Source organism: Cimex lectularius, unplaced genomic scaffold, assembly GCF_000648675.2.
Source record: "Cimex lectularius strain Harlan isolate CLEC.00 unplaced genomic scaffold, Clec_2.1 scaffold38, whole genome shotgun sequence".
In the NCBI taxonomy this organism is placed as follows: domain Eukaryota; kingdom Metazoa; phylum Arthropoda; class Insecta; order Hemiptera; family Cimicidae; genus Cimex; species Cimex lectularius.
This window is the reverse complement of record NW_019392638.1, coordinates 2,265,622-2,284,972: the sequence shown is the minus strand read 5'-3', so window position 1 is coordinate 2,284,972 and position 19,351 is coordinate 2,265,622.

Here is a 19,351-nt window from a genome sequence, read left to right as displayed (position 1 = left end):
GCTGGCAAAACAAAAGATAATAAATAAATAAAATAAAATAAAACATGCAATACATAACATCTGCAATAACTTTACTAAATTAACTTAAAAAACTGATATTAAATAGGTTTAATGTTTAATAAATGTTAATAACCATTCTGAGCACTGGATTTTATTTTTAATATTGAAGGTAGGTTTGGAAGTGGCAAGTTCAAGAAATACAATAGTGTGGTCATTTTCATATTCTTTTCTCTTGAAATTAGTTTTCTTATTTTTTTCTTATTTAATTTGTTAACCACTAATTTATTTTTGAGAAAAGCGCACAAGTGTGGAGGGGCTTTTCCCGTAGAATAAGTTCGGTCTTGTCCTTATTTCCAAATGTAGAAATGAAATTTAAGTTAGATTTTATTACGTTTATCATTAAATTAAGACTATTTCTGCCACACGATGTTGATTCACATGATTTATTTTAAGGCCTACCAGCAATTTTTTCAATGGCTAAAATTTATAATAATTCCCTAATTTCGTGGTCCGCTTGACCAATTAATATATTACAATTAATTAAGGTTTTTAGTTGAGATAAAAAAGTNGTATGTAGCCGAAGATCGTGGGTTCGAATCCCGCTCGTGCCATTGAATTTTTTATCTCAACTAAAAACCTTAATTAATTGTAATTTATAATAATAATTTTTCATCGGATTTGGGTTTTGTTTCCAGGCATTCTCATCCATGTAGATTTTTGTAAATATTTTTTTTAAATTAAATTTATTTGAGATTTACAACTACGCATGCTGTATTAAGAAAATATGTTTATATATGCTGAATTTGTCATTTAAGCACTTGTAGGAGAAGTTGCCCAGTGACAATACACACTTAAACCCTATGAATCTTCACTCAATGAACATTCTTGGTGCAACATTTTTTTTTTAAATTTTCTTGCCTACGGAGTTGAACTGTGGCCCAATCAACCAATCAACGAATTCAATCTTTTCAATCTAAAGTTCTTCTCCGTATCCCCAGTGCTTCCTTCTATGTCAACAATCTAACGATCCATAAAGATCATAAAATTCCTTTCGTGAAAGATCTTATCCGAACACGCTTCTTCAATTTCCACTCTAAATTATCCCTCCACCCTAACCCACTAGCCCTGACTCTTTCCTCAACGTCTCACCCTTACAATCCTCCGCGCCGTTTAAACCGACGATGGCCTCGTGACGTTTTATCTAACCCACCCAATTAAATAAAAGAGAATTCCAGCACTGGTTGGTTTCTCTCGCAACTGCCTCCTGGTCTAACAGATCTGTCAGATTTGTTTATAACTCAACTATTTGCTCAATGTATATTTTGTAGAGATAGCAATAAATAAAATAAATTATAACAAAAAATTGTCTTGGAGGATTTTCCGGTCATTCACAAAGTCATAGTAGTAAATTATTGTGTATGTTTAGTGTTATTGATGAATGTGTTTTTGATGAGGTAATGTAAGGTATTGGTTGAGATAAAAAAATCAGTGTCACGAGCGGGATTCGAACCCACGACCTTCGACTTACGCTGCTGCTCCACCACTTGAGCTAACGTGACTTCGATCCACTCGGACACTAACCTCAATCTCAACCCAACCTTTCGAATTTTTCCTCCTTTTTGCCATTTTTCAAATGTTCAAAATCGATTCTCGGCGACAAATGAAATGGCCACGGAGAGCTTTAGTGAAGATATACTTCATTTTACATATTAAATTAATTAGATTTCGTGGTCCGATTAACCAAATAACATCTTTCAATCATTTTTATCTTAACCAATAACTTACATAAAGTTTAAATAATTGAAAGATGTTATTTGGTCACTCGAACAACGAAATATAATGAATTATGGGTAGTGAAATTTGAAACATAGAAAGGAGCTTTTATAATCTGACGGGGAATTTTAACCTGAAGTGATTCGAGACGTTGGCCATTGGAATTTTTGGTCACAACCTTACGTCCAGAGATGCCTTATCATTCCTTTTTTTGTTTTCAATGTCCAATTTTGGTCGTGAGTCATGTAATGTTTTTAATAATTTATAACGTCGGGTTGATTCATGCCTATTTAGTCTTCCATTCAGCTATTCCAAGTCAGTCGTTTATCAATGAAAAGTCCAAGATAATGCACAAGGTCAGTGGTAGCCAGTTGGGTTCCATTTATACTCACTGGATAGTCAGGATAAAATTTATCTGAACGTTTTTCGTTAGATGTTTTTCGTTAGATTTATTTTCATTCTACACTCTGTGAACCGTACTGTTAATTCGTTCAGGGGTTGTCGTGTTTTGAGTTTATTGAGGTATTCGAATGAAGTGGAAGAATCGATTTATCTTCAGCAAACTGTTAACATAAAAATAATAATTTTTCTTTTTTTTTTGCACAACACATTCATCCATGTGGATTATGTTTTAAATCACAAAATAAAATTTTTTAATAAATTAATGGCTGTACAAAACAAAATTAAATGTTGGTGACTTCACATTGTTTTAAATCTTTAGCCTGATAAAGAAACAGCTGAAAATAGACAAAAAAACAAGAATAAAATATTTATGTCAGAAGGTTTCTTTTAAAATTAACAAAGTTAATCTTTCTTAATTTTTAATCGAGTAATTATAACAATATAAAATGGTAGTACCATCTGTGATTTGTCTTACAGTGATCGGATTTCTTGTTACATGTAGTCATTGTGAACAACATCTTTTAAGAAGAGCCGATACTTTTTATCTTTTGTAAGTTGTAACATATTTATTGATGAAAATTGTAGATTTGTTGAATTCATGAATAAACACAACTATGAAATGTTTATAGTTGAAATCTTCAAATACCATTCCATAAAGGAATGTCATTTGCAGGTATTGAATACTGACATTAACCGTAAAATAATTATTAGATGTTTATGTGGAGAAACCTATTCATCTGAATTTATATTTTTTAATGATTGAAAATAAATTACCATTATACATTTTGATAAAACATTTTTTTAATAAATACAAACTGTTAAATGGGGCATAAAGATTACAGAAGTTAGGGGTTACATTGATATTACCATAAAACATTAATATTAATAAAAGTAGAAAATTATTATCGGTTAATTAAATCAATTATTCAAATAACTGGGTTTTTGCTCAGTTTAATTTATAATGTACAAAGTTGAGTGTCCAGTGAAGTTTCACGTATGGCCAAGAGATGGCCTTACAAAGCGCTTAGTTTAAATAACTTAATATAAGCCAAGCTATTTATCGCAGAAACATTAGATAAACTTTTAACTATAAGATTACGATCTTAAGATAAGTGAGGTTCATATCGAAGCGGTAAGAAATGAGCCAATCACAAAGTCAATGTCTTCACTCATTGAATTTGCCATCTTCACCCTTCGCAATATCGTACGACACCGAAGGAAGAGACAAGCAGGCTGTGTCTCTTGATACACATATCTTACGACACATATCGCAAGCGTATAGTTATGGACTAATTTTATCGTTCTTCACGCTGTTTATAGACCTAAGGGTCGCTTACCTTACAAGACAATTATCGTATATCGCTTACGACCTTAAGATGTGTATCTTATCGCTCTAGTTTGAACCATACCTTACACTTACATTAGATTCTTCGGATTCATACAGAAATATATGAAATAAATGTATTTCAACTTATAAACATATTAACAAAATGCAATTTATTGTTAAAAATCAGAGATTGGACGATTTGCTTACTGTGCATCTTTAACTTTGTTGACGTATTCTTAAAAAACATTATTTGGCATGGTAAAAATATTATTATGACTTAGTAATTTTTAAAGATAATCACTGTTTAAATTTTTAGATTTTTGAGTTATTCAAATAAACTTTTCTTAATATTTCTCCTCATCAACTTTTAAATGAAAAAAACATTTCTGACAAACAACAAATATAATTGAAAAACTCATGCAAAATTATCAATGAACTAATATATTTATGTGTTAAAAATGGTATTATAATGTTATTAAACATAATTATTGTACTTTTTGATTTGTAAAACCTTTTGGTGGATTAAGCAAATCAATACATGCATTGTGCCAAGGCAATATTCAGAGCATTTCAATTAATTAAGGTTTTAAGTTGAGATAAAAAAGACAGTGTCAGGAGCGGGATTCAAACCCACGACCTTCGGCTTGATACGCCGCTACTTGTAGTAGTGAGTTCGTCGAAGTCACCATAGCTCAAGTGGTAGAGTAGCGGCGTATCAAGCCGAAGGTCGTGGGTTCGAATCCCGCTCGTGACACTATCTTTTTTATCTCAACATAAAACCTTAATTAATTGAATGATATAAATTGGTCAGGCGGACCGCGAAAAATAGTGAATTTAATACAGAGGATTTGTAACAGATGACTTTCTGATCAATCAGAACGTCTTCGTCTTTCTATATTGAATTAAAATCAATTATCTATTAATGTCTTGACAAAAAAGACAATCTATCTGTCTATTAACAGTTCATATTAAATCCATTTTGAATTAATTATACTTTTAATTTAAGGTCTTGGTTGAGATGAAAAAGCTAGTGTTACGAGCATGATTAGAACCAACCATCTTCGGCTCACATTTTATACACCGCTGCTCTAACCACTTGAGCTGTAGTGACTTCAATTTCAAGGAAGCCGAAAGTCGTGGGTTTGAATCTCCCTCTTGGCACCAGCTTTTACAACTCAACCAAAGAAGTCACATAGCTCAAAACAATGATCTTCTGATAATAAATGAAATACGTCTAAATAGAGCGTCGTTATTATGACACACTTGGATCTAATATGGTGCATAATGTGTGGTGATTAGTGACCGTTAATCGATAATTATTCAGAAATCGTGAGATGTGGTCTGGTGTGAAGTAGGTTTCAGAAAAACATTTTCTTTATCGTGCCAACATTTCGATCTTTACTGAGATCATCTTCAGGGCCTGGGATTTACAAACATTGTTTACATTTAACAAATACATGTAGGATATGGAAAAAGGTGAATTTATACAATGCAAAATATACTTTTTTATTACAATTAATCAAGGTTTTAGTTGAGATAAAAAAGTTAATGGCACGAGCGGGATTCGAACCCACGATCTTCGGCTTGATACGCCGCTGCTCTACCACTTGAGCTATCGTGACCTCGATCCACTCGGACACCAACTTCCCATCTCAACCGCACCTTTTGAATTTTCCTCCTTTTTGCCATTTTTCAACCGCTTAATTAATTGTAATATATTAATTGGTCAAGCGGACCACGAAATTAGTGAATTTAATACTTTTTTATATTCAATCAAAGTATTTCTACTCACTCAAAGTGTTTGTCTTCTGTGTAATTGTGCCATTCTTGCGTGTAGTGTTGAGAGTGCCAGTGAGATTTTGCTGTTTTATTTTTATATACGTTGGATTTTGAAGGGGTGGGGAAGGAAGTCGGTATAGAAAAGACATTTTTGTATAAGGCGTCAGTTTTTTTGAGGTGAAAAGAGCCGATGGAAAAAACGTTGGTAATGGTTCGGTCAGATTATCCTTTCAGGATTATATAGAAAGGGATAAAATAGGAAAAGGAAAACTAGATTGTTGAAAAATTGGACTATGTGAAAAATGTTTGATGTATGGAATGTGATGTGATGATATATATATATGAAGTTGAAGTCGAAATTGTGTTTGTGTTCAAAATGGTGGGTAGCGAGAACACAATTTCGACTTCAGCAATCCAAAAATATTACACACAGAATAAAACAAACATAAACGTAATTTTTTAGAAATGGTTTGCATCAACAGAGATAAACAAAGCATCAATTACAGAACAGATACATGTAAACTCAGTCACAGCTACGCCAATATCATTAATCAAATTCAATATAGATAACATACATAATTATGGATTAACGGTCATTAATCACCATACTAACAAAAGAAGTTTGCAAATATTTCAGCTAAGGAAACAAAAATCTGCCACTTTCGAAGAAAATAATAGGCTTTTATACTGGACATTGCTATTTAAACAATTAAAAAAAAAAAGAAGGAAAAATGAGACCCAAGCTTGCCGACTCTGCTATAAAATAGCAGAGACGTCGGTAGAGAAGTAGGCCAAGTAAATCATTGGCCCGGAAATGATACTTCCACTTCTGGCCTGAAGGTTAGGGAAATAAGCGTAGACGATCCCTGGATGGTTATGGAACTTCTTGGGTACAAAAATAAAGAAGGATCGGTTTCACAATAGTTCTTTTAGGTCGCAGTGTAAGAAAGGGAGAGTATCGTCACTACAAGTGTGAAAGAAAGTTCAGATCGAAGTATCTATCCTGCATAACGTATAAACCGTCATAACGTATGGAAATAACTATATTCGTTTTGAAAAAAAGCCCATTTGTAAGTACGTCGGGTTCGAATGCAGGGCCGCTGGATTCGAACTCTCGACCTTTACCTTACAGTGATGATCGCCGTGTCAACGTCACCGTTGCGGTCACCGGCGCCCCCCTGTAATCTACTATTCTAATCTATAAGGATGATCTTTGGGTTAGATATTGGATAATTGAATTTAAGTTCTGTGCTGTGGGGAAAATATACATCGGAAATCCTACCTAAAAACTTTTATAACGTATAAAAACTAATATGTTTTTGCATATATTACTATGCAAATATTACAATACTGCGACTGCAAATTATTATATTTTCCAAAACATAGAACAAAATAATGTCTAACGGTAAAATTTATCTTCTATAGTTTAGGGTTAACCCTGTCATATTTTAGTCTCATAAAACTTTACGCTTATAAAAGGTTTCATGTACAAATTTTTTTTTTAACTGTATTTATTATGTCTCTGAATTAAACTTTTTTTAACGTAATTATTATCATTTTTATATAACTATTATTATACTCAAATAACCAATCAAAAAATCTAATGTTAGCTTTTTCTCTTCTTGTCTAAATATTCTCATATCATGCATTATATTGTAGATAAACCAAACTATTTACCTAGGCAATGAAAGAATATCAACAGCTTTATTATTTTGTTAAGGCCCATTCCAAAAATTCGTTCATAACTTCATTAAAGTAAGTGACTATTAACAATGTAACAATGTGCTACGATTCTATTAGGGCTTAAATTTTTGACACGGGATGGCGAAATGTTACAAACTTTTTCAAACGATGTGTCCTCACAGAGCAAATATCAACCCGACACTGGGCCAACTTTGGGTTTACCAACTTTTCGACACGTCCGTCTAAACGTTCATTCACGAATCGGGCAGAAGGTTGTTTTAATTAGATAGAACCTGTCACGCTTTTTCAGGGACAACGGGCACGAGATTGAGGTGGATTTCGCTACAAAACCTTTTGAATTAGATTCGGACGAAATTCCCAGATACACCAGTAGCTACAGCAGGCAGACAAATAAAAACGAAAGTGAGTTTTAGTATTTTTCTCGAGTCTACATTTTTGATAATGTTTTAATTTTTTGTAGAGTCTATCGACATCGAAATTCCAGAACAGCTCTTAAAAGAGTTTGAAAGTTACCTGACGAGCACCGCTCCAACAAAACGTAATGGGAGCAGAGGCCACACACGGGTCGACCCTTAATAAACGTAAATAAAATTTAATTTTTAAAAATTAACTTGGTTCAAATGAGACGGTATAAAAATTAACATTTTAAAATATGTCAATCTAATTTTATATAGATCGTCATAAATTAATGTATGATCATCTCATGTAGATGTAAACTAAATAGTTTTAACAAACTAATATTTGTGAAATTTCTCTGGCTGGTCTACGGGCTGATGTACCTGTAATTTGTCGTTACTTGCATTTCGCCACTTTCAGTCTGTCACACAGATTAAAATGATCGGTAACGACCAAATTACAAACTAATATTTACTATAACTAAGCATGATTAAATCAAGTCTGTATTAACTAGACTTCATTTATTTTATGATTCCAATTGTTGTTACTTCACTTGGTGCTTTGATCAAAACGATGTACACTTTATGTTCACTATCACAAAAGTACACGGCGGAACTCTATGCGATCTGGCACGCACTCGGGGTGATTCGAAAAGATGAGGGCTCTGCCTTCCTTGTCTGTACGGACTCTTTGAGTGCAGTATCGGCAATCCATGACAGATTCGCCACGGACCCTCTTGTCGTGGTCCTTTTAGAAAGATATGCTGAGCTGGAGCGCCTGGGAAAAACGGTAGTAGTTGTCTGGGTACCCGGACACGTCGGGCTGGAGGGCAACGAACGTGCAGACGAGGCAGCGAAAGCTGGAACGTCTCGCCCTCCAGACCAAGCTACCGCGATCCGGCCCGGTGACGCTGTGCGAGCAGTAAAGAACGCTGTGGGAAAGCGTTGGCAGCGTCAGTGGGCCGGGTCGTCCGAGAAGGTCCTGCGAGTTAAGGGCACGACTAAACGATGGCCTCATGAGAATCTGAGACGAAATGAAAGGATCGTGTTAACTCGGTTGAGGATTGGCCATACCCGTCTGACACACGGACGTCTGCTTCAGGGTCAAAACCCGCGCAGGTGTCCCGCTTGTAGAGAAAGGTTGCTCAGTGTGTCTCATCTTGTCGAGGAGTGCCGTGCCTTGGCCCCCTACAGGGAGCGAGTAGGCATGAACTCTGACATAAAAACGGTACTCGGGCGAGCAAGTCAAATGCTGGATCCCCTATTCCGCTTTTTAAGAGAAACGGGGGGTGTTTCCTCACTTGTAAATAGTGTATAAAACGTGAATATCTGTGTAAATAAGTGTATCTGTGTTGTGTTTTATTGTGTCGTGTATTTATTTGTAAGTAATTTATTTATTTGTTTGTTGTAAGTGGGTGATCTTTTAGATTGTGGGGCAGATGGCGGAATATTGAGTACCCCATTGGCCACAACAGTGCAGTGAGAGGGGGGCTGAACTGAAATGACTTTTTTGTTGGAAGCCCCCGGGAAAAAAAAAGTTCAAATAACCCAACTGAACAAAGTAAACCAAAGAAAAATTCAATTAGGCAAAATATAAACAATAGTAAATGTACTGTCATTTTGAATTTGTCATCTTTCACATTCATACTTACCAACTCGCTCTTTGTATATTTTCATTTTCTCCGTTACACGGAAAAACAGTGAATCGTGGATTTGCAATCTAAACCGTCTCTAATCTTACTCTAACCCTAAGCTGACCTAACCTAACTGGTCCTTCTCACTAAATAACTTTAACCCTAAGTCAACTTAACCTAACCTAACTCCGCCACTAACCTTACAATAGCACTATCCCTAAGCCGATTTAACCTATCCCGTCTCTAACCCTCTAAGTAATTCTAACGTCTCTTCGTAACCCTAAGCCGGCCTAACTAGCACTACCCTAACCCTATCGGTACCTAACCAATCCATTCCTAACGTAATCTAACCGAACCTCTGGTAAATGGTAAAATAAAACACAAAAGAATGAAACAAAAGAATTTGTGTATCCAGCTCAGAAGATTATCCATGTTAAAATTTAATTTTAATCTCAAAATCGCTTTTTAAAGCAAATCCCATACATCGTCAACAATCTTCATCATACCAGAACTTCTTTTTTTTCGTTTTGCTGACAAGAGTTTGTCAGTGTGAAATAACAACTCAAAATTAAAGATGTTTTTAAAAAAGCAAATGAACGAGGTTTTACAGACGAGAGGCCTCAAATTCCTGGTCAGGAAATATTCAGCAGTAATTTAAATTCCACTCCTTCTTTGTCTTGTTTATTTCATCAAGTTCGGGACAGGTTCTATTCCAAAATTGACTTCTTAATTAACAAATTAATGTAAATTTACTTCGTTAAAGAGGTAGAGGTGTCAAAGAATCCGGACATTATTGAAACCAGAATTACAAGGAATTCTGGCGAAAATGCAAAACATTTTGAAAAAACTGAGTTGATTACAACTGATGAGATGATGACTGATGAGGAATTCTGAAACTTTTTAATTAACAGGAAAAATTTACATTCATTTACATCTTGTTTCCCGTAGATTTACCTTTAAGGAAACAACAATACATGAGCTAATTAATGCAGTAAAATAGGTTTCGAAAAAATCCAGCAATGGCCCAACAAATTATGAAATCCATGTTTGATAATGTTGTTTGTACAGTTTTGTTATAATTTTTCACATTTATTAATCGACTATTTACTCCAACCATCGGCACTTTATTTCTATTCATAAAATTCAACGAACTAAAGCATTTAAACAAATCGTGATTCGTGTGATTTTCCAACACTAAAAATGCTGTGATTATTACAGCTGAAGAGATTTTTGAAGTTATAAGATGAAGTCGTACTTTATCGTAAAGCCGCAGCTTTATAGATATGACCTAGTTGAATGCTATAAATACCCGGCCAACTAAAGTCTTCAGTCATTTTTTTTTCTTTTTTTTAACGGATACCAGGGACTGGAGGAGTTTTCTCCTGAGCACTGCAGCTGAGCTGTACAGATTATTGTACTTTATCCCTGGCTCCATATTTTGGGGGAGGGTTCGCAACACAAATGTGAACTTGAGGCCCCGTTCTACCGGTGTTCTTCCATCGAAGAAACTCATTTTTGAAGGGGGTTGGGACCAAATTCAGGGACGCTGAGATCCGATCCCGCCCCTTCCATTGATGAGTGCCGTGTCAATTTCTTTCCATTGCGGCCACCGGTCCCCTTAGGCGTCTGAAAAAGTCCAGAGGAGACGGTGGGGATCGAACCCACGACCGCGGGATCTACTAGCCGAGAGTCTGACGACTTAACCACTCGGGTACCGCGCCCCCCTTCCGTCATTAGTTAAGGTAGATTCACTTGAGACCTAATCGGATCGTTTAATTGTTTGACAAATCCACTCCAAGGTCGTCACGTTCCAGATTTTCCGTCTTTCCATGAAGAAATCCCCGAATCCTACAAAATAAAAGCAATAGTGTACATTACGGCCATTTACAGTGCAATAGTCCGCATAACCTTTTTCCCCATCCAATGGAAACTATCTGTTATAATCCCAATCCCAAAATCTCATAAATCTCCCATTATTCTCTTAACAACCTTAATATAGAACTCATTTATATTGATCCAACATCTTTCGACGTTTCCTGTAAAGACTTCTCATATTCGGCTACCAAAACTTACTCCATATCCATCAATTTAGTTTCCGATCATTCATTCTACTGTCAACGGGTTTTTAACAAAGGATGCGGTATCCTCGGCATTATAAAATAAGCAATATTGCTGAGTCGTTTTTCTGAAGTTTACGAAAGCACTAATTGAGGCACTCCATTCCATCTTTCAAGTTAAAAAATATCCTTCGCACCTACTATCACGACCTGAAGTTCTTCCTTCCAGATCGCTGGTTTAAAGTGAGATTCGGCACCGATTTTTCACTTTCACGCCAATCAAAGCTAACGTTCCGGAAGAAAGTATCCTAAGACCAATCATTTTCACAATACACTGCTGACATACCAAAACATTGTTACACATCAATCAAACCTGACGACACCGCGGTACTGTGCACACATTCTGACCCTAGCGTCGCAACAGAAGCAATCAATGAACTCTTGTTCTTTGAAACTCTTGTAACTGACTGGTACATTCAATAGATCAGTGACAGTTTGATCAGAGATGGATGAAGCTAAACTAGCAAAACAGTCATCACGTGACGTTTACACTTAGACGTCAGACCCGTCTAATTAATACGTATAAACAACGCCATCCTTACACTCATTCAAGTCCGTTACCGTGTGTTCCCACGGATAGAAAACTTACATGGAACATAATATACCAAAAAGACAGGATCTCACTCAAAGATATGGACAACACAGACTATCTAAGCATACATAACAAACCAACCACTTTCAAAATAGTAACTCAAACGATTTGGTGAAATTATTCAACCATCCAATAAATCCTTCTAATCCAAATTCCTCTGTATTTCTTTGTCACGAGCCTAACGATTCTTTTCAACTTTACAACACGTTTCCAAAAATTTTCGCTCCTAGCTATCTATCATATCCATCTACCTAAACTCAGATGCACAAGCTATTTCGCCAACCAATTATATTGTGCAATACAAAATCCAAAAACTAAATGTAGAATTACGAAACCTTCTAGAAGGCCTCTGGCCACTCCCTGATGGATCAGGGGGAGCCATCCACCTTGATGCCTGAGCGACTCCGAAGTTGGGCTCAGATCGGGCGCCATCGATTTCTTTGGTCATTTCGGCGCACTTCCGTTCCCTAAAACTTGTCAATCTCACATTCACTCACACAATAATCACAGATCCATATCCTCTGTCTAGAATCCGGGTCGGAGGGTACACGTTATTCCGCCCCGACCCGGCTTGGCGGAGCAGCGGTGGAGCCTTGAGTTGATATGCTGCACCGCCGCCCAGCATACCCATATTCTAACATAAGCTTAATCTAAACTTTAACCTATAAAATGGACACCCCACTAAATACAACCCATTATCCCATTATCTCTCAAAAACCTAAAAAGTTTTTCTTTAAACTCGCTGCCAGGCTGGAGCAGTCTTCTATAGCGCCCGGTGGTTTCCATTTCGGTCCCTATACGGGGCCACAAAAACTAAATACAATATAAGCTGTATAACAAGTGCACAGTCATGTTATAAAGTCATAAAATTTTACAAAAATATTCCCACTTTGCGCATAAATTTTTATTTTATCGACTCTTCAAATGATGACCGGTTTATGATTTTAACCGGCAATGGTACAAAATGTGCAATGTTCTTTGGTTGTTCATTTAAAGCGGAGGCCGTAAAATATTAATCGGCTCTTATCAGCCAATGGGTTGAAGGATGCAAATGTCTATTTCCTGGGTATAAAGATAACACGATTGAATGTTTGTAATGGCGTGTATTTACCAGAAGAGAAAACGTCATTTATCGCAGGTAGATCGTTTATAATGAATTTACACCGTCAGATTTCCTGGTTTACAAATTAATCACCATTGATTTGTTTGAATTTCAGAAATGGAACTCCATTCAAGATTCTCTCCAGTGATTTTGTATTCTATTTTAATCGTCAAGCAAGCTGGTAAAATGTCTGTCGATTTAGTTTTGACTTCTTAGTTTTCATTATTTTTTCACAAATGATTATAAAAAGCTGTGAATAAAGCTATTTTGATACAAATATTGTATATTTTTAAAACAACTATCTTTTACTATTCAAATCTATAAAAATAATATAAAATTTAATAAATTATTTAAGATAAATGAAATAATAAACGACCGTTTATTAAAAAATGAAATAAAATAAAAATAATTCAGATTAAAAATAGGGAAAATAAGACATTTTACGTCAGTTAACAAAAAAAAACCAAAGGCGCTGAGTAAAAAATATACTATGGATCCTAAAATATTCATTATTAGAACGGTGTTATATTAATAATCATCTTTAATAGATGGTGAACAATGAAGTTTATTAGATCGTATTATGAAAATAAAAATGAATTCCAAGAAACTCTATATAAGGAGTCGTGGGTTCGAATCCCGCCCGTGACACTAGCTTTTTCATTTCGAAGACCTTACGTAAAAAAGGTTAATTAATTAAAAGAAGTAATTTAGTCAATCAGATCACTAAATATAATGGATCTATATAAGGAATTTATTTTTGTTTAACTTAGAACCAGAGCATTCATTATAATAAATGTATTATTTTATTTTATTTTTTATATCTTTATGTGATTGACATCCTCTGCCTTAATATTATAACTGTGTATAAAAAATCAGGGATAAGGCAAATTTGTAATAAACAAAACACTCAGTTTCTTACTATATGATCAATGCGATCATTTTGGGCTAAAAAATTGTGAATAGTCACCCAACTGTAACCACTTAAAAAAATATCAGCATCTTTTTCAGGAATAAAGACGTTTTCATTGATTTATTTCAGTTAACTTTACGATCCCCAAAACTAAGAAAGTAAGAAAATAATTTACCTTTATTTAGACTTGGTTTCAACGTCCTGATGAAGGGATATGTTACTCAAAAGCTTGACGGAGGAATTATTAAGAAAATAATTTAGAATCAGATTTACAAGGGGTCGACCGGGTTGGTGTGACACGGATTAGGACCAAACTTTTTTTTGTGGTTCTACACTCCAAAATATCGTACACATATCCGCCACTTCGTGTAGGCCCTGGTTTCACTAAAAAATATTTCTAAAAGTTTTTCTAGTTCAATTTACCGTTTTTTAATATTTTAATTTTTCCGTTTTATTTGCTATATAGCATTTTTTATGTAGATTGCAATAAAAAATATAGTAAAAGCTATCAAAAATTATCAAAACCAAAAATTTCAAAAACCAAATATTTTTCAAGTGAACTAGTCATAAATTTTTTCTTAAAACTAATATGAAATTGCGTTTTAGCAGTTCTAGAGACCCCTAAATATAAATTTTTGTTTGAATTCAAATTTATCGCTTTTTTGGCCCATAAAAAATTTCAAATTTTTAAGAAATCGTTAACTGAATGTCTGATCGAAACAGCTAAAAGGATTTTAACTTCAAACATACCATTGGAAAGAAGTGGAAGGTAGCTTTTTAACGACGTATAAAAATATATAAAATATTTTTATAAGAAAATACACAAAATGGAAAATTAATTGTCAAAAATAAACAGGTTTTTTAAATGGACAGAATAGTCCGATTTTAATGTTTGATAATGTTATAAAATGCACTTGACAATTTCTTTAAAACGAATTATTAACCATGAAAATCAATCCACTAGCTTGTGAGAAAATTGATAGAAAATAGATCTAGCACTAGGAATGCCAGTTACGGAGGTCATCGAAATTATGTCAAAAAATTAATTTACACGATTTCTGCTACAGTTTGAATCTAAAGGTTTTATAATGCTAGAATCACGGAAATGATATCAAAGCCCAGTTTACAAAGCCCCCCAAGACCTACTTTGCTTACATAATGTTTGTAAAATATGAAAGAAAAGCAGTATTTTGTTGATTTATCTTTTTAAATCATACCAAATTATAATATTCTGCGTCGAAGAACATTTTTGTTTGTATGTTAACCAACAATGAAATTATTATTACCCAAAAAATAACATTTTTTAATCTGTAAATAACGATTTATGTTCATTTAATTAAATTTACTGTCCACTTATAATTTTTATTAATATTTTATTTTGTACAATGAAACCACGGCATATTCACAAGAAATGGAGGATAGTGTCCGATATTTTGAAGTGTAGCATCACCAAAAAAGTTTGGTCCAAATCCGTGACAAACCAACCTGGTCGGCCCCTCGTTAGTTTCTAAGTCCTGTTGAAGGGAAGTTTCTTGTCTAAGTCGTTAGTTTCTTGAAAGCTTGAGGAAGAAACTGGAAGGATTTTCCTTTTTTCAAATTTGTCTTGTCCCTATTGTTTTTTTAAATATACAATTACACAATGTCCTATTTCAATTAAAAATAATTGATTTATTATTTATAAATTTAATAAAACATAGACATAATGTTTAATTATCTGTCATGCACAGTTGATTTGCTGTTGAATAATTATTATTTCAGGTTACTTGGTTCCATTTGGCCAATTATCGTGTGAAAAAAATCTTCACCAAAAAAAAGTCTAAAAAATATCATTAAAAGCTTTGGGTCATTTACATATTTTTTCGCCCATTAATAACTCACAAAAGACCTTGATGCTTTTTTGGTAATCATTCAATATTTTATTACAGTTGTGTACATGAAAATGTATATAATATATTTAGATAAGTCGAGTGAACAAATTTAATTGCTTACGAAATTTACAAGTGTAATCAAACTCAGAAAATCATTATTAAGTTACAAAAATATAATTTTGCGGCCAGTGTACTCTGAAATACATAAAGGATACATAAAGGGTGATATAATGCCTCTTAAGGGCCGCTACCGTGTTCTGAGTGCAGCAGTGTTTATGACATTCTTTATTATCGAGTAAATTTATGCTTCCTGTTGTTCGAGTTCGAAGCAATGATTCACAAGAAACACCGAAAGGATTTTTTTCGGACTTGAACATCAAGAGCAACTTCGGTAGTGGCGGGATGCTTAGTGTCACAATTTTGCCCCTTTTGCCAATATTTGCTGATTATTATGCTGTTAACATAATTATTTCCTAATGGAATTAATTATTCTTAAGACGCTTTGAGGTAACACTTACAGCACACTTACGCAGGTACGCTCTAACGAGGTAAGACTTAATATGGTTGAAACTTCGCGTTGATTGTATTAGTTAAAAGTATAACTTTGCCGTCCTTCCACATCGTCCTTTCCCTATCAAAGAAAATATCTTTTGTCTAAACCGACATCACCTTCACGTTCATCAATTCAATAATAATAAATGATAACCAGAAAAAATAATAAACACAATGCAACGGAATTGGACGTAGCTTGCTAAAAATATCTATTCATAAATATGCTAAAAATTTAACCTATATCTTTTTGTCCTTTCTGCCAAGGATCCCAGTTCGAGTAAGTTCTTTAGAAGGTAATAAAAGAAATAGATAGTAGATAAAAATGAAGTTTGAATGGATTATCAATTGAATTTAACAAAAATAAAAGTGCCCTTGACATTTTCTAAATTTGGTCACAGTTTTGTGTATAACAAAAAGGATTCCAATGTTCCCGCATCAGAAGTAAAAACAATTTTGAACGTTTCAACCAAAACTAAACAACCGTTCATTAAAAAACAAAAATTTAAAGTGAAATAAATGAGAGAAAAACTGTCAGAAAACAATTGTGTTATGTATTTTTGCCGTTTGAAGCCGTTCACGGAAAACATTTTTTATAAATAATTTTGGCCTTGTTTCCTTGTAGTTTTGTACAAAAAACAGGGATTAAGCCAATTTGAAATAATAGAAAAACACTCGGTTTTTTGGCAAGCTATGGAGTTATCACATCCCCTCTCTCTACCCTCTCACTCTCTATTTATTTATCTTTCTTTCAAACTATCACTCTCCTCCCTCTCTCATTTTTCACACTCTCTCTCTCTCACACACACACACACACTCTATTTCTCTCTCTCCCTCTATTTATTTTTGCTNTTTTTCTCTCTCTCTCTCTCCTATTTGTTCACTCCTTTTTCACTCCCTTATCTATCTCTTTGTATAAATCTATCTCTATCTATTTACCTCTACCTACCAATCTATGTAGTTATCTCTATTTATCTATCTATTATCTCCATTCATCAGTCTATGTATCTATCAATATGTCTATATATATCAATCAATATATCTACCTCTATCTATCTTTCTATTTCTTTCTCTTTCTTTTTTCACTATCTCTATTTTTATTTTCTTACGTTTGTCATGTTCAACACATTAATTACAACTAACTTGGATTAACTTCTATTATTTTTTTTTCTCTTTCTGGCTACATTATTCTTTTTGCCTGTCAGACTCTTTCTCCCTCCCACCTTTTACGCTCTGTAAAATATACTGAATGAATGAAACATTCTGTTACAGTTTTAAAAAATTTACTTGTTATTATTATTATTATTATTATTAATTTTTAAGGGCGTTTTAACGGCTAAGGTCATTTCACGCCCTAACATCCAAACCTTCTATCTTAGGTTAGCTATATCTCTTCTGAGTGCTATAAAGCTCTGACTCCAAACATTCACTCGTAATCTTATTTATCCTATTGCCATCCAAGCTTTAATTTTTCTTTTTAAAATTCTTAATTCGGAAGGCCAAATGCATACAAAATTCCCATTTTAAATTGCATAAAATTTAATAAATTTATAAAATTTATTTCTGTTTCTTTTTTTAATTAGAATTGTGAATTTTGTTCCATAATTTAAAAATTCCCCGTAGGCTTGTATGGCTAATAATAATAATANCAGTCTACAAAAGTGTACAAATACCGTTTTGGACAAAGAGAATTTGAAACCTACATCATCTGCTTTTCGTGACAATGTGTCAATGGCGTTTTGTAAAGTCCTTCCTACGTTTTGGAGATTTTTCCCAGACAAGTAAAAGCAAAGATCATCGACATATAAAGGCCTGACTATACGATCATCTATATTATCAGCAAGACCGTTTACCGCAATGGCAAATAAAGTGACACTCAGAACCGAACCCTGAGGAATCCCGTTTTCTTGAATGAACGTACTAGATAAGGCGGTACCTAATCTCACCCGGAATCTCCTCATTTCGAGGAAGCTTTTTAAAAATTTAGCTGTGTTCCCTCTTAAACCCCAATCATAGAGTTTCTTAAGAATACCAAATCTCCAGGTCGTATCGTATGCTTTTTCCAGGTCGAAGAAGACAGCTAAAGCATGCTCTCTCTCCAAGAAAGTGTTCTGAATAGCACTTTCAAGGAGCGCTACATGATCTTCAGAGCAAAAGTGCTTTCTAAACCCAGCCTGGTATGGACTGTACAGACCTTTTTTCTCAATAAACCAATTTAACCTTTTGTTAATTATGGCTTCCAATGTCTTGCTGAGACATGATGTTAGAGAAATAGGTCTGTAATTTTCTGGGAGGCTAGGATCTTTACCCGGCTTGGCAATGGGTATCACGACCGACTCCCTCCAGTTTTCAGGATAATATCCCGCACCCCATATTTCGTTAAATAACTCCAAAAGCTTTACTTTTCCTTCTGGAAAATTTACTTGTTTATTTCTTATTTTGGTCTGAACGATACAAATTAATATTTTATCGAAATATCGAGCTAATTTTGAAAACCAAAAAACTTAAAAGTTGTTAGATTTACAACAACGGGATATTTTTGTTTAATATTTTGCACTTATACAACACGGTGAAGGTTATCAATACTTTCTTTTTTAATGTTATCAATCCTTAATATTAAGCTGACATTGTTCATTGCTTTAAAGGCAAAGTGTACATTTCGTTCCCCCCCCCATGACGTTCAACTAAGTAAATAAAACACAAATCGCTAACTAGTGAAAATAATTGCCAATTTAAAAAAATTCTACCAGGTGGGTGAAAATTATAACTTCCTAACATTTTATGCATGCACAGCCGTTGATGTTAATCCATTTGTGGTAAACTTCATAGGGAATCATTTAGAAAGCAACCCGCATAATCCCTAAAAATTACCTAAGAATCCGACAAATTTGTTTCGGAGATATAGCTGTGATAGGTATTTTACTTTTGCTCATGAACAGACGATACCGTTGATATGATACGATGAAATTCATAGGGGACTGTTTGGAACCCAAGTAGCATAATCCCTGCAAATTTCATCAAAATTTACAATGGTTTCAAAAATATTGATTTGTACGGTATTTTACTTTACGCGCAGGCAATACCGTTGAGCCGATTGTTATTAAATTCAAAGGGTACCAAATAGAAACCCGACCCGCACATTCTGAACATTTCATAAAAATGGTCTCCTGATTTCGGAGTTTTGTCTGTTACAAGGAAT